This window comes from Rutidosis leptorrhynchoides, chromosome 3 (genome assembly GCF_046630445.1).
Source record: "Rutidosis leptorrhynchoides isolate AG116_Rl617_1_P2 chromosome 3, CSIRO_AGI_Rlap_v1, whole genome shotgun sequence".
NCBI classification, from domain to species: domain Eukaryota; kingdom Viridiplantae; phylum Streptophyta; class Magnoliopsida; order Asterales; family Asteraceae; genus Rutidosis; species Rutidosis leptorrhynchoides.
The window spans coordinates 671,391,956-671,419,792 of NC_092335.1; the positions used below are offsets into that span (position 1 = coordinate 671,391,956).

The 27,837-nt window shown below is 31.3% G+C and overlaps 1 long non-coding RNA gene across 1 annotated transcript in view; it reads left to right on the plus strand.

Moving 5' to 3' along the window:
- Positions 1–1,495: 1,495 nt before the first annotated feature.
- LOC139899355 (uncharacterized) overlaps positions 1,496–27,837 on the plus strand; it is a 29,199-nt gene continuing 2,857 nt past the window's right edge. Inside the window, exons 1-2 of the long non-coding RNA XR_011777435.1 lie at positions 1,496–2,605; positions 2,700–3,131. This is a non-coding gene — a long non-coding RNA (uncharacterized lncRNA). The remainder of the gene's footprint in view (positions 2,606–2,699; positions 3,132–27,837) is intronic.

Consider the following 27,837-nt stretch of genomic DNA (forward strand, 5'->3'; position numbering starts at 1 on the left):
TCCTCCAACTCGGACATGGGACATGTCCTCCACCTCGTACATGGGGCGTGTCATTCACCTCAGACATAGGGTGTGTCATCCACCTCAAACATGTCCTTCACTTCGTACATGGGGCGTGTCATCCACCTCGAACATAGGGCATGTTATCCACCTCGGACATGTGGCATGTCCTCCACCTCGGGCATGAGGCATGTCCTTCGCCTCGGACATGGGGGCATGTCCTCCACCTCAGACATGGGGCATGTCCTCCACCTCAGACATGGGGCATGTCCTCCACCTCGGACATTGGGAATGTCCTCCACCTCGAACATTGGGTATGTCCTCCACCTCGGACACGGGGCATGTCCTCCACCATAATGAATTGTTGTTGAGGAGGATAGTTGGAGTACTATTGTTCAGGAGTATAAACGGGTGTTTGTGATATGTATGACACGAACCCCATGCCTTGATTCGGGTTCGAAGTCGGCCCAGAATGTGAGTTATACATTTGCGTTTCAAATAATGATTTAAAAAATATTTACTCTGTTGTGTATCGAGTTAATCAGTTGGCTTGTTTTGATTTTTCTTGGATGATATTTTAGGCATTTTACAGTGAACGAGGGTTGAAAGTGTTGGGAGTGTTGAATGAGTGATGTTTTGATTTTTATTCGTTTAGATCATTTAAATATAAGTATTAAGTGCTTTGGGAAAAAACAAAAACAAAATAATAACAGAAAAGTTGAGTAGTTATATATTTAAACTGCTATTTGCCGTCGAAAATTCAATAAATGAACAAAAAACTCGTCCTCATTTATGAGTGAGAATGATATTTCTGAGGGCGAAGTGGGTGGCGGTTGAGGCCGGCGAGGGCGGCACCAATGCTATCGGCGCCCTCGGGGTGCGGGTTTGAGGGCGGTCCAACACGCCTATCATTGAAAATGGTCTTATTATACCAATCTTTCATAACATTATTATCCACATACTAATAGCAGCCCCTTTTTTGTTCTCCCATTGGTCCGGCTATCCACCTTCCTCTCACAATGGGCTACTGCTCACCTTTTGCCCCTCTTTTTTCCCTCTTTTCTTTACTTACAAAAAATGAAGCGACCGTTTCCTGTTTCAGCCATGTCTTCTCCCTCACCTCCTCTCATACCTTATCCCTTACCTTCTTGCTCTAATTCTTTCCTACCTGCTTTCTTCTTAAATTTATTTTTAATTTATTTGCTCTATTTCTCTCATAATAAACATCGCACCACCATCTTTACCCGTTTCTCTCGCGCGATTTTTGGATTTTTGGAACAAAATGAATCGAATCAGCTCTTTTAAATCAATCATTTTATTTTATACATTTATATTTCTGTAGTTGGAATCAATTATTCAAACGCGTTTCTTCATATCAATCAAGCATATTCTGTAAGCGCATTTTCTCTATCATCAGTTATATTTTTCATCTAATTCAGTTGAATTGTGATGAATATGTTATGATTGATTATTTGGTAGTGGATCTGGAGAAGCCTATAAGGTGATTGAAGTAACTGACGTTTTCAAAGGTTTGTGGTGTTGCTAAATTGTTGATCGATTTGGGTTTTGCTAACTATCAGGTAAATTTCTTTGCTTTTGTTGTGAATATATAAATTTTAGGGTTTCAGATGGTTGGAGCAAATGACAAAGATTTGGTACTGCTGGCATAAGATTGGCTTCAAGTAGAAAAAAACAAAGAAACCCTAAAATTTGGTACTGCTAGCATAAGATTGGCTTCAAGTACAAAAAATCTGAGAGTCAGCCATTGCTTATTGTGATGGCAAGGTTTCATGTTATCTTTATTTTTGACTCGACTAAAAATCTGTTATATGAGGTAAGAAAGTTGAACTTAGTCTTGAGTAAGAAAGTTGTACCCATTTCAAGTTTCCGTTCTAAAAGAACCATTTGGTTAATATAGTTTATCCATCTATATTCTATATTGAGGTTTTAATAAGAAAAATTGGTAGATTTTTGTTTTAATGCCAATGTTTAAAATTCATTAGAAGAGGGTTATGACATTCTGCTACTTATCGAGTGACTTTTGCTCTTAGCGATGATGCTTTTATCAAAGATTATTCTACAATTTTTGGATTAAAGGTTAGTAAAAGTTACTTTGAAAATGGTAGTTCTATTAACTAATGACATCTATTTTTGTTAAACATGTGGACCATGTCTTGAAGATTTGGTAATTTGAACGTTTGCTTAAATGTGTGGACCATATATTTTTAGGGTGATAAATTTATTTTCTGTCTATATTATTTTATGTCTTTCCATAAGTTCACACTTAATTTTTGTTATGATGATAACATGTATTTAAATCATGTCTTTGCTGTCTAAAAAATGAGAAAAGGGAAGTACAAAAAGGACTGTAGAGATCTTTGGTCTTGATGGATGCACCTTATCCTTTTGGGATTTTTATTTTTATTTCAAAATAGATATGTACATTTTATAATGTGATTGTTCATCTTCATTAACATTTAACCCAAAATTTTTTTGAAAGTAATGCTTTGCAGCCTTGGACTTTCTATTGTATGGAAGAAGGTCGTTTTTAATTTTGCAGTAGTTCCCCTCGGAATCAATAAGCTGATGAAAAGAGTTCTAAGAGGTAAATCTTGTACATTTTGCTTATTGTTTGGAAAAAATTAAAGAAGACGTGGCAAATTCATATGGTCAACTTTAATCTCTATTTTATGATGTAGGTTTCTCACCGTCTATAGAAGTGTATTATAAAACTCTAATTCGATGTAGGTTGTGTCTCATTGGAAGGAAGGAAGACCTTGATTTAATTGAAAAAAGGATTCTATAATAGTTAAAAGCTCTCTCAATTTATAAGATGAAGTGTTAGTAAGTTTGATATTTAGCTCTTATAACTAAGATATCTAATTTAAATATGTGGTCGATGATATGTTTACCTCAAAGACCTGAAGTGGCTGCTGAAACAGCTGCTGCACTTGCTTCTGCTTCATTGGTGTTTAAAACGTCTGACCGCACTTACTCTAAGCTTCTCCTTAAAAGAGCCATTAGGGTGAGTATTCTGTCTATTTTTTGTTTCATTTTTAAGGGTAGAAACGGAATATTAATCTTTGTTCATGTGACACAACAGGTGTTTGAGTTTGTTGATAAGTACAGAGGTTTTGATAATGCTAAAAACGAACATATATTTCATAGCATTATTCCTCAAGAAAGACAAGCTTTTAGTTGCAATTGTTCTATTTACAAGTGATATTCGTTTAAATAATAAAAGGTGAAGACAAAAGACAGATTCGACGAATTGAAGACGCAAACGACCAAAAAGCTCAAAAGTACAAAATACAATCAAAGAGGTTCCAATTATTGATGAGAAACGTCTCAAAATTACAAAAGTACAAGATTTAAAACGCAAAGTACACGATATAAAATAGTACGCAAGGACGTTCGAAAATCCGGAACCGGGACCAGAGTCAACTCTCAACGCTCGACGCAATGGACTAAAAATTACAAATTAATTATGTATATAAATATAATATAATATATAATTAATTATATAAATTATATATTTATATTATTAAAATCCGTCGGCAGACTAGGATCCAAACTTGTGTGAGTTGGTTTTACGAACTCCGCGACTTGCGGAGTTTGAAGAGCAAGAGTGACGCGACTCGCGGAGCAGCCAAATTCGAAAATGCCTATAAAAGGCAACGCAATCTGAACGTTTTATATATCCTAATTCTATCTATCTCTCTATATACGTAAATATATATATAATTTATATTTTAATTTTAATTTTAATTTTAATTTCCAATAATAAGGGTATGTTAGCGAATATTGTAAGGGTGTAAGTCGAAATTCTGTCCGTGTAACGCTACGCTATTTTTAATCATTGTAAGTTATGTTCAAACTTTTTAATTTAATGTCTCGTAGCTAAGTTATTATTATGCTTATTTAATACCGAAGTAATCATGATGTTGGGCTAATTACTAAAATTGGGTAATTGGGCTTTGTACCATAATTGGGGTTTGGACAAAAGAACGACACTTGTGGAAATTAGACTATGGACTATTAATGGGCTTTATATTTGTTTAACTAAATGATAGTTTGTTAATTTTAATATAAAGATTTACAATTGGACGTACCCATAAATAACCATATACACTCGATCGGACACGATGGGCGGGGTATTTATATGTACGAATAATCGTTCATTTAACCGGACACGGGAATGGATTAATAGTCACTAGAATTATTAAAACAGGGGTGAAATTATGTATAAGGACACTTAGCATAATTGATAACAAAGTATTAAAACATTGGGTTACACTCAGTCGATATCCTGGTGTAATTATTAAACAAAGTATTAAAACCTTGTTACAGTTTAAGTCCCCAATTAGTTGGAATATTTAACTTCGGGTATAAGGATAATTTGACAAGGACACTCGCACTTTATATTTATGACTGATGGACTGTTATGGACAAAAACCAGACAGACATATTAAATAATCTAGGACAAAGGACAATTAACCCATGTGCATAAAACTAAAATCAACACGTCAAACATCATGATTACGGAAGTTTAAATAAGCATAATTATTTTATTTCATATTTAATTTCCTTTATTTTATATTTAATTGCACTTCTAATTATCGCACTTTTATTTATTGTTATTGTTTTTAATTGCATTTTTTATTATCGTACTTTTTAATTATCGCAAGTTTATTTTATCGCAATTTTATTTATCGCAATTTCATTATCGTTATTTACTTTACGCATTAAATTAAGTCTTTTATTTATTTAATATTTTACATTAGGTTTTAACTGCGACTAAAGTTTTCAAAATCGACAAACCGGTCATTAAACGGTAAAAAACCCCCTTTATAATAATAATATTACTTATATATATATTTGTATTTTTATAAATTAAAACTAATATAGCGTTAAGCTTTGTTTAAAAGATTCCCTGTGGAACGAACCGGACTTACTAAAAACTACACTACTGTACGATTAGGTACACTGCCTATAAGTGTTGTAGCAAGGTTTAGGTATATCCATTCTATAAATAAATAAATATCTTGTGTAAAATTGTAGCATATTTAATAGTATTTAGTTGTAAAAATAAAGCTATTTCATATACACCTCGCATAACATCAAGAATTTTTGGCGCCGCTGCCGGGGAACGCCGAAGCGAAACGCCACACACATAAAAAAAAAAATTTATTTAGTTTTTGTAAAAATACATTTTTTTTAAATATCAAAAATAAAAAAAAAAAATATATATATATATATATATATATATATATATATATATATATATATATATATAAATCTATTTTTAAGATTTTTATAAAATTATAAAGTATTTCTATTTTTATTTTAGTTTTTCAAATATAAGTTTTATTTAATTTATATAAATATTTTATATAAATATTAAAACAGAAAAATATAAAAAAAATATAATAAAAACTGAACCTGTCAAATTTGAACCTGGTACACGTTGAACCTGCAATCTCCGTGACTCGTGGAGCCGCCCAGACAGGTCACACAGAAACCCTATTCTGCATTAATTACGGTGTAATAATTATTATTATTATTATTTAATTAAAACCCTAATTAGGGTTAGTATTTTAAATAATTAATTAATTTAGTTTTATTTATTTAATTTGTATTTTAAGTTTAATTAGTTTAATTAGTTTATAAAATTAATAGTTTTATAAAATAAATAATATAAAAATAATATTTTTATAAAAATTGTACTTTTTACAACTTTTAGTATATTTTTATATTTTGTCTCTTTTCATTTGTTTTTAGCGTAATTTTTGTATTTTTCGCTCATTTTTTCTTTTAAGATATAGTTTTTACCATAGTTATTTTTATTTCTAGATTTTTAGGCTTTGCCGTAAAATCCCTTAAGTGCTTTTTCTTTAGACTAAGATTTAGGTGCTTTAGAATTTTGCGAAGTTTTTTTTAGTTTTTAGTACCTTTTTAAGATATTGCCATTTGGGATAGTATTTCTTTTAAGCTTTAATATTTTTAGACGCAACTTTTAATTCTTAGTTTTTAGTTCTTTTTTAAGTTTCAACGCGCTACTTTCTTATTTTTATTTTTCGACGCCTTTTACCTATGTATCAATTATCACTCCAATTAGTAATCTCAATTTGCAATTTTAATTTTAAGTTAGTAATAATAATAAGGTTGGGTTAGTTAAGTGTTTTAAAGTTTTATAAGTCACTCTTTTTCTTTCTTATTTCTCCAATTTTAATACCAACGCGCTCTTTTTCTTTCTTATTTCTCGTCATTCTAGTTTTTAGGACTTAGAATTTTTCTACTTATTCTCTAAATTTCTTTAAATTACGAAAATTTATTTTAAGTGGTTAAATTGATAGACATCAAAATTTTCTGGTTCGTAGTAATAGTTGAATTTGTACGTGGACCGGGTTATTGGAGCCAAACAGTACTCAATTATATTGAGACCAAACGAATCCTGCCCCTCTGCTGCATCTTTTGGCTATTCGAAACGTGGTCAAAATCAGAAAAGTCTATTAATTGGATAACTTATATAATTTTTCTTTCCTTTTAAAAACTAATAGGATATTCAGTGAATGCACCGAGCAAGACGTTCACCACCTTTTGTACGTTCACCACCTTTAACCAGATCAAGACATCTAGCAAATATTGTCGCCGTTGATTTTTCTTTAGAATCGTCATCCATTCGACCATGTACTCCAATTCAAATTTTCGATAATCTATTTTTTGAACCCGACCTCACAATTGAGAATCCGGAGAATATTCAGGGACAATTCATAGATCCTGAACCATTAATTTTTCCTCCGGAACCACCAATCATTCAAACAGAGATTGTTGAGGAACGAACCATTAAATCTGAATCCTCTAGTGATTCAGATTCAACAAATTCAATCATGGAGAATCTGGAACCTTTAAGTATGGAAGACCGAATGAGAGCTAAACGCACTGGGCAAGGTCACGCAATTACTCATCCAGACATTAATGCGCCAGATTATGAAATCAAATGACAAATTCTACACATGGTAACTAATCAATGCCAATTTAGTGGTGCGCCAAAGGAAGATCCAAATGAACATCTTCGTACCTTTAATAGGATCTGCACACTATTTAAAATAAGAGAAGTTGAGGATGAACAAATATATCTCATGTTATTTCCCTGGACTTTAAAGGGAGAAGCCAAAGATTGGTTGGAATCGTTACCTGAAGGGGCGATTGATACATGGGATGTTTTAGTTGAAAAATTTCTTAAACAATTCTTTCCGGCATCTAAAGCCGTAAGACTTCAAGGAGAAATTGTTACGTTCACACAGAAATCGAATGAAACTCTATATGAGGCGTGGGCTAGATTTGGAAAGTTATTAAGAGGATGTCCGCAACATGGTTTAGACACTTGTCAAATAGTACAAATATTCTACCAAGGATGCGACATCACTACAAGGAAAGACATCGATATAGCAGCTGGTGGCTCTATTATGAAGAAAACCGAAACTGATGCTTACAAAATTATTGATAACACTGCTTCCCACTCACATGAGTGGCACCACGAAAAAGATATCGTTAGATCATCTAAAGCAGCTAGACCCGATTCTAGCCATGACTTAGATTCCATTTTCGCAAAGATAGATGCTGTCGAGAGACAAATGGAAAAGATGACTAAGGATATACACTCAATACGAATTAGTTGTGAGCAGTGTGGAGGACCACATTTGACAAAAGATTGTCTCAGTATTGAACTAACAATGGAACAAAGAGAGAATGTTTCATATCTAAACCAAAGGCCTGGAAATAATTATCAGAATAATTATCAACCGCCAAGACCAATTTACAATCAAAACCAGAATTATAATCGAAATGTTCCATACAACAACCAACAAGATCCTAGCAATCAACAAGTATCCAATCATACTTACAATCAGCAAAGACCTAATTTTCAAAACAAACCACAAACCGATGATAAAAAGCCGAATTTAGAAGATATGATGATGAAGCTAGTTGAAACTCAAACACAGTTTTTCACATCTCAAAAACAAACCAATGAACAAAATACTCAAGCATTTAGAAATCAACAAGCTTCTATTCAAAATTTGGAACAAGAAGTAAGTAACCTAGCAAGGTTAATAGGTGAAAGAAAACCGGGAAGTTTACCTAGTGATATAAATGCTAACCCCCGAAATGAAACTGTGACGACCCGAAAAATTTCGACTAATTTTAAACCAAACTCTCGACACGATTTAATATTTTTGACACGATAAGCAAAGTCTGTTATATTGAGTCTCAAGAAAATTTGGAACCATGGTTATACATTCAATTAACCTTTGACTATTCCTGACGATTCACGAACAATTATGTGTAAATAAATATGTAAATAAAAATATATATGTAAATAGAAATATAAGTGTATATATTAATCTGAATTAATATAATACCATTTAAAACATTTGAATTAAATATATAGAGTAATATACAAAATAAATAAGATGTTATTAAAATAAATATATAAATATATATATATATAGATGACATCTGTACACAATTAATGTTGTATGTATGTTGTAATATGCATAATATATATAAGTACTAAACATTCAAAAATGGTATTTTATACTATAAGTATTACATAATTAATGAAATGTAATATTCTTATATTAACTTTAATTACAAGTTAAAATATAGTTATTATAATACTTTCATTATGAAAATTGATATTTGTATTATTAATTTAATATATAAATATGAGATTTAAGAAGCATAATTTGTTATATCAATATTATAAGTATTATTCTCAATTAGTATTATTAATATTAATATCTGTATTGTTAATAATAATATAATATATAATATATAGATATAAAAATGGAGATATGTAACTTGTTATTACTAGTAATATTATTATGATTTGTTATTAAGAATCATTATTGTAATTATTATATAAAAACAATATAATTTAATAAAATTATCAATATTATGATAGATATTATTATTATTAGGATAATTATTATTAATTGTATTATTATTACATTATTATTATTAATATTATTAATTATTAATATTATTAGTATTTTAATTATCCTTAATATAATTATAATTAATTAATAATATTATTTATATAAAGTTTTATATAAAAATGGAATCTGAATTAGTGGAACGTACCTATCAATCAGTATATATATTTTTTTCCTATCTTAATTTGTTACAAATCAATATCAGCAATCGTACATTCAGATTCCTTTCACTAGCTATTTTTATTTTTTTTCTCTTATTCCCTGCTCCTGATTGAAGAAATTGTTGACACAATTCACTACAAAACAACGGTAATCGAATCTGGTTACTGTAATCATCCCTCTTATACACTCTATATAATATCTGGTACAATACAAGAGGAAGCAGAAAAAGAAATTAAATTTAAAACAGCTTATATCTCTGTTCTTGAGTCGTTTTTACCAAAACTCGAATTTGTATTAGATTTCAAGATTCATAAATACAGTCTTGTTAAGAATCATCCAAGCAATCTATCTGAAAAATCCCAAGTCCCAATTCCTTAAAATGGATTCGAATTCGTGAGTCAAAGTTTGGATTTCAAAAGTCAACTAGAGTGTTCATCTTAAAATTCGGAGTTGTTTTGATGTTATTGGATCAATTGATGATTCAAAAAGATTACATGAATGATTTAACAACTATTTTATGTTATAAACTTCATCCTAAAACAATCACAATTGTGAAATCATTTTTTTTTCTTTAAAAAGACAGACGGCAGCAGTAGCAGCACTCTATTTTGATTTTTTTTCTTTTTCAATTTATATTAACTAATCATGTATGTGATGGATTTTATACCCTAAAGTCAATTTTGAAAACTAATAATCAGTTGAGAGGATCGGGGTTCGATTTTGGTATTGAAAGGAAGTAGATGAAGAAAAACAGAAACATGTCGAGTTATAATTAATTAAGAGGACACAATTTCAGTTAAAATGAATTGGTCTGATGGTTAGAGGGTGTGTCGGGTTAATAAGGGATCCGGGTTCGAGTCTCGCAGCTGCCATATTTTTTTTTAAGGGGCTTCATGAGGTAGTTATTATTATTATTATTATTATTATTATTATTATTATTATTATTATTATTATTATTATTATTATTATTATTATTATCATTATTATTATTAATATTATTATTATTATTAAGATTAAGATTATTGTTATTATTAATATATTATCATTAAAATTGTTATTAGTATTATTATTATCTTTATAAGTATCATTAAAATTAACATATTTACTATCATTATTATTATTACTAGTATTATCAATATCATTAAAATTGTTATGATCATAAAAATAAAGATTACATATACACAAATATATTTAAATTACATAACTTAACTATATTAAAATGTATATATATATATATATATATAAAATGAAAATATAAAAATAAATGATGAAAACTTATAAATATAACAAATACATCATTAATAAATGGAATTACTCGATTACAAGAATATGTTTTAATATATATATGAATGATATAGGTTCGTGAATTCGAGGCCAACCATACACTTGTTCAATGATGTTATATGTATTTTTACTACAAAATACAGTATGGTGAGTATATAGTCCCATTTTTTTAAACTCTAAATATTTCGGGATGAGAATACATGCATCTTATGATTTACGTTATGGACACAAGTAATAAAAAAAATACATTCTACGTTGAGTTGTACCACTGGCATATTTCCCTGTAGCTTGGTAACTAATATTTACATGGGTATTGTAAACGCGAATCCTGTTGATAGATCTATCGGGCCTGACAACCCCAACCGGACTGGACGACCAGTATTCAACGGTTGCACAGTACTTCGTTTTGTAGGCTACATTTGGTACAGTGTAGTGAGATTTCATAATAAAGGGAATATGCGACGTTGATTAATAGTTAAGTATGGTTACCAAGTGCTCAACCACTTAGAATGCTTTACATACACTTGCGAGTGTATTATGTTTATGAATATGAAATCTTGTGGTCCATAGTTATAACGCTGCTAGCATCAAACCTATATCTCACCAACTTTATGTTGACGTTTTAAAGCATGTTTATTTTCAGGAATTAAAGAAACCTTCCGCTGTGCATTAGCTCATATTAAGGATATTACTTGGGGCCATTCATGCCATATTTCAAAAAGATGTTGCATTCGAGTCATTGAAGTTCATTAGAGATTATTATTAAGTAAATGACAGATTAGGTCATTTGGATACTATGAAATGATACACATGCCTGCCAACTATTGATGTAATGAAAGGTTGTCTATTAAAAACAAATGCAACATTTGTAAAATGCATCATATAGAGGTCAAGTACCTCGCAATGTAACCAACTATTTTGATTCGTTTATAATCGATATGGACTTCGTCCGGATGGATTAGGAGCGGTCCTTTCAGTTGGTATCAGAGCGGTGGTCGTAGCGAACCAGGTCTTGCATTAGTGTGTCTAACTAGGAGTTGTTAGGATGTACTAGTGAGTCTGGACTTCGACCTAGTAGTTGTTAGGTTATATTAGTAAGTCTGGACTTGAACCTGGTCTGCATTTTAAAAGTGTTTGCTTACCACCATTTGTTGAAAAATATCTACTTGTCATTTTCAGTCTCGACGCGTCTTATTGCAATTATTGCATAGACGATGTACAGACAAATTCACATCCCATCACATTAAGTCTTCTCTGACACGTTTCCTTAACTCTCTCCGTAATCTACGAGATCTTCTGTACTATACATAGATATTCTATGTAATAAGAATATCATTCGATATCCGAAATTCATTTCATACCAAAAACTCTTTATCTAACCGCGCAAAATGGAACTCACCACTAGTTCAAGCCCCTCGAATTCCGATATGGAGTCCCACTCAAGCTCTGAAAGCAGTGTAACCGGAATGGATCAACCAATTAGTCATCACCAATTCTGGATGAATTGGGGATGGGTTCGTAGCCTACTTAATCATTGGAGGCAAGAAGTAGGTGATCCCTTCCACCAACCGAATTCACCTCTGGGTGAAGAACCTGAAGCACTTACCGGTGAACCTGTCCGAAACACCATTTTCTCTCTCATTTCTAGAGTATCTCGCCTCGATTATATACTACATCAAATTCTAGATTTTATTTATCCGCTCGCCCGAACCGACAATCACCCCGGTGTAATAGAAAAAGTCAACGAGCTTTGCGCTCGAGTAGTGGCTTTGGAACGTATGGTGCAAAGATTACAAGCACCATCAGCAACACCAGTACCACCAGTAACGTCCACATCGCAAGCCTCAATACCATAAGCACCAGCAGCATCACTGGCAGCAACAGTACCATCAACAACATCAACATCCGCATCCCACACCTCATCATTAAAAATCTTTACCACGAACATCAACATCATACGCACCATATATACCAAGGAGTACCAACAACAATGAAGAATGAAGTATTAAACCATAACTTCATTAATATTCTGCGAAGAATATGTGGTTCCTAATAGTTTTAGAGAATACTTATTCTAGCTCAAACCGAAAATCAAATGAGATTAATATCATATTAACTCATTAAATCCTTGATTACATTTGAAGAAAATATATATGTATATATGTTTTCATAAAGATTGTAATTAAGAATTCTTTCGTACAAACTGTTAATGGTGAAAATATTTTAACGGGTAGGTAATACCCGAGGAATATTTAGATTGCACATTAATAAGTTACACTGTATATTCTTCGAATCTGATTCAACGGTCATTTACTATCCTACTTACATCCACCGATATACGAATCCGTTCACCACAGAATAACCATTTTCATACAAATTTCATATTTGCATTTTGACCCATCAGAATCCAACAAGTGGCATAATGATGAAAATATTGGACAAAATAAAATTTGTTAGAGACAAACGAATTAACTAATTGAAATTTTGTTAGGAATCCACGCTAACTGTTCCTGGCTAACTTATTACATTTCATTTATCGCAATTTATTTATCGTAATTTTATTTATTGTCATTTAATTACTGTTATTTATTTTACGCACTTTACATATCGTTGGATAAATCGGGACACATGTACACAATACGTCGGATTAATTCTGAGACAATAAGTTGTACACGGGTCATGATACGTATTTATTAATTCGAATATATGGTATATCCTAACACAATAAGTATACAATACGTTTTGATAAATCCTAAGACAATACGTACACAATACGTCTTAGTTAATTCTAAGACAATACGTCTACAATACGTCTCTGGGTTGATGCAAAGACAATACGTATACAAAACGTCGTGGGATAATTCTAAGATTATATATATATATATATAAACCGATTATTGGACTATCAACATTGGACAATTAAAAATGAATTTAAAATATTGATTATAACATATGAAACTAAACAATTCTTCAAGTTTTCCACTTGATTTCATCTTAAACCTCAATTGTATCATGATGATTACAATCAGCGTTCAAATCTATCAAGATTCTTAAAAACACCTCAATCGAGAGGGTGAACCAACCGCACTTCATCTACGGAATAAGAGATTGACGCATATAGTTATGCACGTGAAAACTCTCGGAAACTGAATAAACGTTTAACACATAGCTGTGTTAATTCCTTTAGTGTTATTATTACCCAAAATAACTTTGCAGTTCTTCTTCAAAGTAGCAAATTTTGTCACAGCTCCAGCAAGTCAACTTCGACTTTTCAGTCAGACTAACCTTATTATAACCTTGATATATACGTTGTATTTTCGCCTTCGTTACCAGAAATCTTTTATATTCCACCCTACTACCATCAGCGTTTAATCATCTAAAAACACAATTCTCTTAAAACCCCTCGGTTTGATAACCAATAATCCAGATCCGAAACTTTAAAAATGCTGACGAAGCAGCATGTAATAAATGGTCTCAATGGCCAAAAGTTGATGATAAAGAATGGAGTGTTGGAAACGCTCAATAGAAAAATTTAGTACCAAAAAGCGGATTATGCGAAATTTTGAAGGAGGCTGTGGACAAATCACAATGACTAAACTTGTACATAAAGAATCCCGATGATTCTGATTCTGATGAAATCTTTCTCGAATACCTTACTTCTTAACCGCTCTAAATCATCGTGATTGAATTTCTTCATCACAATTTGATTCTGAAATTCTAAGATATCATCAAATTTTTCTTTATTAATATCCTCAATATTTTTGAAGATATTTTCATAAATATTCTTGTCTGATATTAATTATCTCTTCACGTTACCTGTGTTACATCATAAAAGAAACTATTTTAGTTTCTAAAGTCTAAAACCTTCGAGTTTAAAGTATGAATGTTTGAAGTAGTGTTGGGAACTGAAGCATGAGTTAGTATAATATAATGACACTTGATCAACGTCATTATATTACAGTAAGTCATGTTGAGTTTCTAATGGAATGTGATGATTCACAGTACCATCATCATGTGTCATGTTACACGACTCTTACATTCTATTTAATTTCTAAAAATATCAAGAAAATATTTCTTGATGATTCGGTCTTTTCCAGGATAATCTGGTAATTTGACAAATCAAAATCGTACCATTACCATTTCTTCTTAGAGCATTAGCTATGTTCATTCCGAATTTCATAACTACGAATTCCGGACCATTACTCGCTTGATTCAAGGACGTGAAGAGGAAACGAAAGAATGAAACTCCAAAATAGAAACTAAAGTATAAATCGCAGCAAATAGGAGAGAGCATTAACTATGGATGCTAATGATTATAGAAGATAGAAGCAGGGACATCGAAATATAAGGGAAGATATAAAACCTAACAACCACCCAGAAACTACAAACCGTGCATATCAATACGTATTGCCACGTAAAGGCACGGGAAAATTAATAACACTATAACCCCAAGATAATTGTAGAAGTAAACAAAATCCTCCGGTGGTAGATGAAAAAGAAAAATGATAGATATGAAAGTTAGAAGTATAACAAGAATCAATACTGGATGGAGCATATTGACGAATGCTTTAAAGTATGAATCAAGGGAGAAAGAATAGAAGGTGTGAGTTGTGGAAAATAAGGAAACGAAAGGGGTGGATATATAGTAGAATATTCGACAGAGCAATCAAAACAGATTATCGCATTTAAAGCGGATCCTAGTTTCTTTGATTACCGAAGAATCAAATCTTATTACTAAAATTTTCTCCAAATCCCTTGAACTCTGGAAAATCAATCCTATCTACGTCAAAAGATATGACGAATCTACATTTATTCATTTCACTCTCTTGCGATAAGCTTCACTTATACTATTCGCGTAATCAAATTGTTTTACGTATATTATTCAATGATGACAAAACTCTATTTATCCATTCATATTCGTCATGAAAACATACTTATTGTCAACCATGACGATCTCTATCAAATTTCGGGGACGAAATTTCTTTAACGGGTAGGTACTGTGACGACCCGAAAAATTTCGACTAATTTTAAACCAAACTCTCGACACGATTTAATATTTTTGACACGATAAGCAAAGTCTGTTATATTGAGTCTCAAGAAAATTTGGAACCATGGTTATACATTCAATTAACCTTTGATTATTCCTGACGATTCACGAACAATTATGTGTAAATAAATATGTAAATAAAAATATATATGTAAATAGAAATATAAGTGTATATATTAATCTGAATTAATATAATACCATTTAAAACATTTGAATTAAATATATAGAGTAATATACAAAATAAATAAGATGTTATTAAAATATATATATATATATATATATATATATATATATATATATATATATATATATATATATATATATATATATATGACATCTGTACACAATTAATGTTGTATGTATGTTGTAATATGCATAATATATATAAGTACTAAACATTCAAAAATGGTATTTTATACTATAAGTATTACATAATTAATGAAATGTAATATTCTTATATTAACTTTAATTACAAGTTAAAATATAGTTATTATAATACTTTCATTATGAAAATTGATATTTGTATTATTAATTTAATATATAAATATGAGATTTAAGAAGCATAATTTGTTATATCAATATTATAAGTATTATTCTCAATTAGTATTATTAATATTAATATCTGTATTGTTAATAATAATATAATATATAATATATAGATATAAAAATGGAGATATGTAACTTGTTATTACTAGTAATATTATTATGATTTGTTATTAAGAATCATTATTGTTATTATTATATAAAAACAATACAATTTAATAAAATTATCAATATTATGGTAGATATTATTATTATTAGGATAATTATTATTAATTGTATTATTATTACGTTATTATTATTAATATTATTAATTATTAATATTATTAGTATTTTAATTATCCTTAATATAATTATAATTAATTAATAATATTATTTATATAAAGTTTTATATAAAAATGGAATCTGAATTAGTGGAACGTACCTATCAATCGGTATATATATTTTTTTCCTATCTTAATTTGTTACAAATCAATATCAGCAATCGTACATTCAGATTCCTTTCACTAGCTATTTTTATTTTTTTTCTCTTATTCCCTGCTCCTGATTAAAGAAATTGTTGATACAATTCACTACAAAACAACGGTAATCGAATCTGGTTACTGTAATCATCCCTCTTATACACTCTATATAATATCTGGTACAATACAAGAGGAAGCAGAAAAAGAAATTAAATTTAAAACAGCTTATATCTCTGTTCTTGAGTCGTTTTTACCAAAACTCGAATTTGTATTAGATTTCAAGATTCATAAATACAGTCTTGTTAAGAATCATCCAAGCAATCTATCTGCAAAATCCCAAGTCCCAATTCCTTAAAATGGATTCGAATTCGTGAGTCAAAGTTTGGATTTCAAAAGTCAACTAGAGTGTTCATCTTAAAATTCGGAGTTGTTTTGATGTTATTGGATCAATTGATGATTCAAAAAGATTACATGAATGATTTAACAACTATTTTATGTTATAAACTTCATCCCAAAACAATCACAATTGTGAAATCATTTTTTTTTCTTTAAAAAGACCGACGGCAGCAGTAGCAGCACTCTATTTTGATTTTTTTTTCTTTTTCAATTTATATTAACTAATCATGTATGTGATGGATTTTATACCCTAAAGTCAATTTTGAAAACTAATAATCAGTTGAGAGGATCGGGGTTCGATTTTGGTATTGAAAGGAAGTAGATGAAGAAAAACAGAAACCTGTCGAGTTATAATTAATTAGGAGGACACAATTTCAGTTAAAACGAATTGGTCTGATGGTTAGAGGGTGTGTCGGGTTAACAAGGGATCCGGGTTCGAGTCTCGCAGCTGCCATATTTTTTTAAGGGGCTTCATGAGGTAGTTATTACCTTTATTATTATTATTATTATTATTATTATTATTATTATTATTATTATTATTATTATTATTATTATTGTTATTATTATCATTATTATTATTAATATTATTATTATTATTATTAAGATTAAGATTATTGTTATTATTAATATATTATCATTAAAATTGTTATTAGTATTATTATTATCTTTATAAGTATCATTAAAATTAACATATTTACTATCATTATTATTATTACTAGTATTATCAATATCATTAAAATTGTTATGATCATAAAAATAAAGATTACATATACACAAATATATTTAAATTACATAAGTTAACTATATTAAAATGTATATATATATAAAAAATGAAAATATAAAAATAAATGATGAAAACTTATAAATATAACAAATACATCATTAATAAATGGAATTACTCGATTACAAGAATATGTTTTAATATATATATGAATGATATAGGTTCGTGAATTCGAAGCCAACCATACATTTGTTCAATGATGTTATATGTATTTTTACTACAAAATACAGTATGGTGAGTATATAGTCCCATTTTTTTTAAACTCTAAATATTTCGGGATGAGAATACATGCATCTTATGATTTACGTTATGGACACAAGTAATAAAAAAAAATACATTCTACGTTGAGTTGTACCACTGGCATATTTCCCTGTAGCTTGGTAACTAATATTTACATGGGTATTGTAAACGCGAATCCTGTTGATAGATCTATCAGGCCTGACAACCCTAACCGGACTGGACGACCAGTATTCAACGGTTGCACAGTACTTCGTTTTGTAGGCTACATTTGGTACAGTGTAGTGAGATTTCATAATAAAGGGAATATGAGACGTTGATTAATAGTTAAGTATGGTTACCAAGTGCTCAACCACTTAGAATGCTTTACATACACTTGCGAGTGTATTATGTTTATGAATATGAAATCTTGTGGTCCATAGTTATAACGCTGCTAGCATCAAACCTATATCTCACCAACTTTATGTTGACGTTTTAAAGCATGTTTATTCTCAGGAATTAAAGAAACCTTCCGCTGTGCATTAGCTCATATTAAGGATATTACTTGGGGCCATTCATGCCATATTTCAAAAAGACGTTGCATTCGAGTCATTGAAGTTCATTAGAGATTATTATTAAGTAAATGACAGATTAGGTCATTTGGATACTATGAAATGATACACATGCCTGCCAACTATTGATGTAATGAAAGGTTGTCTATTAAAAACAAATGCAACATTTGTAAAATGCATCATATAGAGGTCAAGTACCTCGCAATGTAACCAACTATTTTGATTCGTTTATAATCGATATGGAATTCGTCCGGATGGGTTAGGAGCGGTCCTTTCAGAAACAGCTAAAGCCATTACCACGAGAAATGGTATTACACTTAAACCACCTGAAATACCTGTAATTTCTGATGAAGCTATTCCTACTCCACAAGAACCACAACCTGAACAAGATAAGGAAAAAGAATCGGTAGTTGAAAAGGTTAATGAAGATAACACAGTTAAGGCTAAACCTTATGTTAAACCATACCAACCACCACTTCTTACCCGAGTAAAATGAGAAAAGAGAAACTTGAAGCCGAGCAATCCAAATTTTTGGATATGTTTAAACAGATAAATGTAAATCTTCCTTTCATTGATGTGATTTCAGAAATGCCTAGATATGCTAAATTCTTGAAAGATCTGATCACAAATAGAAAGAAAATGGAAGAACTCTCGGCCGTTACTATGAATGCTAATTGTTCTGCAGTGCTGTTGAATAAGATACCAGAAAAACTATCAGATCCAGGATGTTTCACAATTCCATGTTTTCTGGGTAGTCTTAGTTCAATAGAAGCATTGGCAGACTTAGGTGCTAGTATAAATTTAATGCCATATTCACTATACGCTAAACTAGACCTTGGAAAATTAAAACTAACACGAATAAGTATACAACTAGCAGATAGATCAGTAAAATATCCTAGAGGGATAATGGAGAACATGCTAGTTAAATTTGGTACTTTAGTATTTCCAGTAGATTTTGTTGTTCTGGACATGGAAGAAGATTCTCAAGTTCCCCTCATATTAGGAAGACAATTCTTAAACACGGCTAAAGCAATAATAGACGTGTTCGGTAAGAAACTGACCCTAAGTATAGAGGACGAGAGTGTTACCTTTTCAGTTGATAAAGCAATGCAACAACCACAATCTGCAGATGATACATGTTATTATATTCAAACTATAGATTCACATGCAGAATTGTTAGAAGAATTTCCAGAATTACAAGGAACAGGAGAATGTTCTTTAGGAGAAGGAACTGAACCAATTGATGAAACTGAAACGTTAGCTACACTAATAGCTAATGGATATGAACCAACAACAGAAGAAATTCAAATGCTAAAAGAAGAAGACAGATATCGATACAAATCATCGATAGAAGAACCTCCGACATTAGAGTTAAAGCCACTTCCAAACCATTTGGAATACGCTTATTTACATGGTGAATCTGAATTACCTGTAATAATATCGTCTTCTCTTACTGAAAATGAGAAATCACAACTCATTTCTGTGTTAAAAGCTCATAAACCAGCCATTGCATGGAAGATTCATGATATTAAAGGAATAAGTCCTTCGTATTGCACAAATAAAATCCTTATGGAAGAAGGTCATAAAACGTATGTGCAATGCCAACGAAGACTAAATCCTAATATGCAAGATGTTGTTAAAAAAGAAATTATTAAACTGCTTGATGCAGGTTTAATTTATCCAATTTCTGATAGTCTATGGGTAAGCCCAGTTCAATGCGTGCCTAAGAAGGGTGGCATGACTGTCATCACAAATGAGAAAAATGAGCTTATTCCTACTAGGACTGTAACAGGATGGCGTGTATGTATTGATTATAGAAAATTAAATGACGCCACCAGAAAAGATCACTTTGCCTTACCTTTCATTGATCAGATGTTGGAAAGGTTAGCCGAAAACAGTTACTATTGTTTTCTTGATGGTTTTTTCGGATATTTTCAAATTCCAATAGCACCCGAAGATCAGGAGAAAACCACGTTCACGTGCCCTTATGGTACTTTTGCTTACAAATGCATGCCATTTGGACTTTGCAACGCCCCTGCAACCTTTCAAAGGTGCATGATGGCGATTTTTCATGACATGATAGAAGAATGCATGGAAGATTTCATGGATGACTTTTCAGTCTTCGGTGATACATTTGAATCATGTTTAGTTAATCTTGAACGAATGCTTATTAGATGCGAACAATCAAATCTAGTACTTAATTGGGAGAAATGTCATTTCATGGTTAAAGAAGGCATCGTTCTTGGTCATAAAATCTCAAAGGAAGGAATTGAAGTGGATAGAGCTAAAGTAGATGTAATTACTAAACTTCCACATCCCACTAATGTTAGAGGAGTTAGGAGTTTTCTAGGGCATGCCGGTTTTTACCGACATTTTATAAAAGATTTTTCTAAAATTGCCACTCCTATGAATAAACTCCTAGAAAAGGATGCTCCATTCATCTTTTCAGATGAATGCATCAAATCTTTTAATATTCTTAAAGAAAAACTCACTAATGCGCCGATCATGATAACACCAAATTGGAATCTACCGTTTGAACTAATGTGCGATGCAAGTGATTTTGCAATGGGAGCCGTTTTAGGACAAAGGATTGAAAAACGATTTCAAGCTATATATTATGCTAGTAAGACATTACAAGGAGCACAAACGAACTACACAACTACTAAAAAAGAACTCCTTGCTATTGTCTTTGTTTCTAACAAATTTTGTTCATATCTCGTTCTAGCTAAAACGGTGGTCTATACCGACCATTCTGCTCTTAGATACCTATTTTCGAAACAAGATACCAAACCACGATTAATCCGTTGGATCTTACTATTACAAGAGTTTGATATTGAAATCCGAGATAAAAAGGGAGCATAAAATCTCGCAGCCGATCATCTTTCTCGTCTTGAAAATCCTGAATTAGAAGTTCTAAATGAATCGACCATACAAGACAACTTTCCTGATGAATATCTATTGAAGATAGATTATAATGAAATTCCATGGTTTACAGACTATGCAAACTACTTAGTATGTGGATTCCTTGAAAAAGGATTATCGTACCAAAAAAGAAAGAAATTCTTCAGTGATATAAAACACTATTTCTGGGAAGATCCACATTTGTTTAAAAGTTGTCCAGATGGAATAATACGCCGATGTGTATTCGGAGATGAAGCCAATCAAATCTTAAACCATTGTCACACAGGACCAACAGGAGGGCATTATGGGCCTCAACTCACAGCAAGAAAAGTTTACGATGCTGGATTCTATTGGCCTACAATTTACAAAGACGCACACCTTCTTTGCAAATCCTGTGATGCTTGTCAAAGGGCCGGAAAAATAAGTCAACGTGATGAAATGCCACAAAATGTCATTCAAGTATGTGAAGTATTTGACATTTGGGGTATTGACTTTATGGGTCCATTTCCGAAATCTCATAATAATCTCTACATTCTCGTAGCCATTGATTATGTATCTAAATGGGCGGAAGCACAAGCTCTCCCAACTAACGATGCACGAGTTGTAGTCAACTTTTTAAAACGTCTTTTTGCAAGGTTTGGAACACCGAAAGCTTTAATAAGTGATCGGAGAACTCATTTTTGTAATAATCAACTTGAGAAAGTTCTTAAAAGATATGGAGTAACTCATAAAATCTCCACTGCTTATCATCCACAAACAAGTGAACAAGTTGAAAATACCAACCGAGCTTTAAAACGTATTCTAGAGAAAACCGTAGGATCAAATCCGAAGGAATGGTCCATTAAATTGAAGGATGCACTCTGGGCTTTTAGAACAACCTACAAAACTCCAATTGGAACCACACCTTTCAAACTCGTTTACAGAAAAGCATGTCATCTTCCAGTAGAAATTGAACACAAAGTATTTTGGGCTTTGAAGACATGTAATCTTGATTTACGTGAAGCCGGACGTCTACGGTTAAGTCAACTAAACGAATTAGAAGAATTAAGACAAGAAGCATACGAAAATTCGTTAATCTATAAGGAAAGAACGAAGAAATGGCATGATAAAAGAATCAGAAGTTTAAAAGAATTTAAAGAAGGAGATAGAGTTCTTCTTTTTAATTCACGATTCAAGTTATTTCCTGGAAAATTGAAATCAAGATGGTCTGGACCATTCATAGTCAAAAGAGTTTTCCCATACGGAACAGTAGAATTAATAAATTCAAATGGGGATTGAATTTAAGGTTAATGGTCACAGAGTTAAACATTACATAGATAGTCCGATGGAAGTTGACAACGAAGTTAATCACAATTTCAACACCACAGCTAACTAAGTGTGGAGAGAATCAAGTCTTTTAAGGATAATATGTATTTCTGTTAGAGTTAGATTTTCTATTTTCGTGTAGTTCTCGAAAATGGAACCCGAATGGTCTTTCCCTAGCAGACCCTAAAGAACTAGTCTTCTCCCCCCATTCTGAATTTTTATTTTTTTTTTAGGTTTTTACGAAATGAAGACTTCCTGTGAACTAAATCATGGTCTAATGCTACACGCTTTGATTACTAAACGTAATAATAACACACTTTCGAGTGAACTGGTATCAGTAATCAGAGAAAAATTGGACGGAGTAAGAAAAGAATCCAGATGTGAAAATAATAAGTTACAATTTGGTAAAGGAAAATCAAAATCCGCAGCGAAAAGAAGAGCACAACACCTTGAAAAATGTCACAAATGCGGAAAATGGTCACACGAAGGTAAATGTTCAAATAATCAAACCTATTCAAATACCGAATTTGTTACTTTATGCAGAGACGGACCGTTTATATGTTTAGAAGAAAAAACATCAAATGCTCGAGGTTACGCCTATGTAACCATGGAAAACCAATTAGTCCGACTATCTTATGAGTGGGCTAGAGCATATCACTAAGAAATCTATTTCACAGGTAAGTTTGTACAGTTTTCATTTTTATTTTTATTTTTATTTTTAACCTTTTGATAATAAACGCTAATTTGTTCGCTATAAAGTATTAAATTGGTATTCAATAAAATTAGGTCTTGCGACCGAAATTATTGATATCATACAAAAATTTATTACATCACTGTGAAATTTACCGTTTATTCTTAAGGTATAAATATCTTTAATCAATCAACTCAAAATATTTCAAAAATTCGTCATGAGTTAAATTAGGTCATGGAACCGAAATTACGTTACCGAAAAGAGGGGCGTATATTTTTGATAATATTTTATTGATTAAAGTGGGATAAAAGCCAAAAAGATTTTTAATTTTATTTTTAAAAAAATTAATAAATTAATATTAAAATAATATTGTAAACTTTTTAAATTAATATATTTAAAATTGTAAATATTTGAAAAATTAATATTTTTAAGTTTGTATGTAAAAAATATATAATATAAGTTTGGTGTGAATTTTTAATTTTAATAATATGAATTTTTAATTTTATGCATTTTAAATTTAAGTTTGGTGTGAATTTAAAAACAAAAATTTACTTTATTTTGCTAAGTTAAAAATATGATTTTTAAAAATTCGTCGTAAGTTGAAGACTAGGTCGTTGAACCGAAATTGTTTTACCCAAGGAAGGGACGAGAACTTTTATTATCATTATTTTTAATCTTATTGAATTAAAGTATGCCAAAAACATTAAAAAAACCGAAAAAAATCTTTGCTTTTAAAACCGCGCTTTAAATTGACATATTTTAAAATTTTGTCGATGGACGGACTAGGACATCGTTCCGAAACGACCTCGTCCTAAATAACAAGGGAAACAAAATTTTAAAATTAATTAATTAATTGTTTTATAAGTTAAGGTTTTTATAAATAAAAAAATACAAACACCGCGACTCGCGGAGTTTGTAATGGGTAAACACCGCGACTCGCGGAGTTTGTAAAATACAGAAAAAAATAAAACGCAAGAACAGATCAGTTTACCAACACCACACACAAATAACTGCGAAAATACCCGAAAAAACCCAAAAAAAGCCTCCCAAATTCGCAATTTTTGGCCATTTTTCATCAAATCTTTCACAAAATCATATTGAGAAGGATGCTATCAAGGAATTACTCAAGGAAAACGGTAAATTTCTACACCAAAACACCCTTTAATCCGAAAATTTAGTGTTCTTGAGCAATTTTATACCCAATTCAATTTTGATGCTTTTTAGTGTAATTATACTTGAATTGTTTATGTATTATGCTTGTATAACCTAGATTGATGGTATTTAACATGATTAGAAGCCTTAAACTTCAAATTTTGAATAATCTAGGGTTTGTGTTCTTGAGCAATTTGGGGCTTTTTGATATAAACAGGTTATGGTCGATTTTTGTCATGAATTATTGCTAAATTAAGTAGTGTAACATGTTTAGGTAGTTAAATGATCCAAACTTTGAGCCTAAACATGATTTTTGAGAATTAAAGTGGACTTTTTCAAGTCTAAAATTCATGAACTTGATTTTTGAGAGATAATGCCATTTGAAACTTGTTTAATTGCTAATAATGATTATTTTGACATGTTATTTGAGTTGAATGCTTATGAACTTGACGAACATTTTCGTATATGCTTATTTGAAAAAGTGTAGATTTGATAAAAATATGAAAATGGGCATAAGTTTGATATAAATTGAACATGTCATTGTAATTATTTTGATTGATGATTTTGCTGACACTAATGCATATTTGGATGTACAAAAATTGTGTTTGATGTATTTTGTAGACTGAAAGGGGTGAATCTTCATCCCAAGCTCGCATTGCTCCTCCTGAGAATGCGAAACAACAGGATGTTGATAACTATTACAAACAAGATATACCTCATCCAGTTATGACATTTTCAGATATGCACGTGGAAGATTTACACCCGAACTTGAGATTAGACAGACGTTGGATAGATTATCCAAAATACCAAAGGGGCTTGCACACTCTTCATTCTAAAGCTGTTGAAGTACCTAGGGTAATAGAATGGAAACCGTTAGAAGCGGTAGGATTGGGCGAACGGATTAGAGAATTACTTACACAGAGGTATGGTAATTCTACTTTTAACGATTGGGTACGATTATTCAACATGCGTAGACCTGTATATAAAGTATGGTGTGAAGAATTATTGTGTAGTATAGAAATAAATGATCGGGTAGCTACTTTAACCGATCGAACTTTTATTAGATTTTTGTAAGGAAGTTCGATGCGCCACATGTCTCTACTAGACATGGCTCAGGCCTTACGTATATATACGCCTGAGGAGCTAGCATCTGCCGATTGTCAAGGGTTGATATTAAATGGTAGGAAGATTGATGAAAATTTTGATACGCATGGTGTATGGAGTCAAATGACTAGCCATCACCGATTTAAAGGGGGAAATTACTCTTATCTTGATATTGATAGAGCTGAATTAAGAGTAATCCATAGGTTTCTAGTGAACTCGATTACACAGCGAGGTAAAAATAAGGAAAAGGTAAATGAGCAAGATTTATTTTACCACATGTGTATTCGAGACCCATAAAGCGTTGTAAGTATACCTTATTGTGTGGGTTATTATTTATCGACTATGGTTAGGGGGATGAGACCGCACAGTATAATAGGAGGTGGTATATTTATTACATTAATTACTGAGTATCTCGATGTGGATATAAGTCGGGGGGGGATTATTAATCGAAGAACCGGAACCCCACGATACAATTGGTTTAAATATATATCATGGTGCTAAGGTTTTGAAGAGGCGAAATAACGCCGCAGTACAATATAATGGAAGACATCCACAGGTTGAAAGAAATCAACAGCCTTGTAATGTGGGAGGGGGAAATGAAATGACAGAAATGCAAAGGTTTATAGCTTCACAAGAGTATGAAAATGCTAGACATCGAGCATTTGAAGATTGGCAAGTTCATCAAAACAACATTATAGCTCATTGCCAACATGTAGGTAGAAACTATATTCCTACTCCAAAGCCCGTATTTCCTCCCTGGTCCATAGAGATCCAACCACCGTATCCTACTTATAACCCAGCTGAAGCATTTTATCACACATACGGTTATGCATGGAACCCCTACTGGTATCAGTATCAACCCTAGTTTATTTAGTTTTATTTATTTTATTTTTGTAATGTTACTACATTTAACACTTATGTTGATATTGTAATAGTTTTTATAATTTTCTAACTTTTATTATTAGATTTTAATAATTTTTGAATGTGGGGTAATATACCAAACTTCAAAAATATGTATATATGTTTGCAGTTTATCTTATGTACACAACAGGGTAAAACAACGCATTTTCAAAGACTGACATTAAGTTCAGCAAAAGCAACTAATTTTGACGACAAGATGAAAAATAAATGTGATGTAACAACAAGACGGAATGAACAAATGATATGCACCATTTATCATTCAGCAAACAAACGCCAATACGTTTGGAAACTTTGGTAAAATTTGATCATTTTTCTACGCTAATCACCCTCAATAATTTAAATTGTTACTGATTTCTTGCAAATGAGGGTATTGCAATATCTTAAGTGTGGGAAGGGGTTAAATTCTTTCGGATTTTTAAATTTTTACTTTATACACTTGGTTACCATTAGAAATACTAGTAAAGCAGTAGTTGTATTAGAATCTAGTGCTCTCTGATAATAAAGAACAGCCCTAGTCTTATATACTGACTACCCAATTCTAGTAAAAAAATTTCAAAATTTTCAATTAAATGAACTCAAAATCATGTTTATACATATTTATGAACGATAAAACTAGGTGTTAACACCGAAATTATTGTTACCTCGGAAAGGACATAAATTGAGAAACAAACCAAAATGTTAGAATTCATTTAAAATGGAATAGAGGACAATAAAAAGGAAAATAAAAGCCAAGTGTGGGAAAATTTACCAAGTTATTTTAAACATATGTCACATATTTCTGTAACAAATAACTGAAAATACTTTTGCTTTGGACTAAACTAAAAAGTTTTACCCGATTTACTGTAAGAAAGATGGATCTACACGATGAATCAATTCCATCATTAAAAGGAAGTAAAGTCTTCCGAAAAAGAAACGCGCTTCTTGATTTAGGTCATGAAGTTGTCGTCCAGACCAGCTGTAGGTTGACGAAAAACCTATAAAAGTCATCTCTAAAATCAGCAGGAAATCCACGGACCTCAGCATAAAACAGGGTCGCCAAGTGGTCAGACTTATCCTAACCATGAGAGGATCTGTCTCGTAAAATGGGGAGGGCTCCGTGCAAATTAGCTTGATAAGACTAATGAATCAGACCCCCAGAAAGGATCTCCTTAAAGATTAAATATCAGCTTTTAAGCCTGATGTTACTCAATCCTTGAGATTGACCTTAAAGATTGAGAATTACAAACTCATGGAATTCGATGATATTTAAACTCCAGCTTGAACGAGAAAATATTTTGATCAAAATTACAAACCGATTTGTTTTCT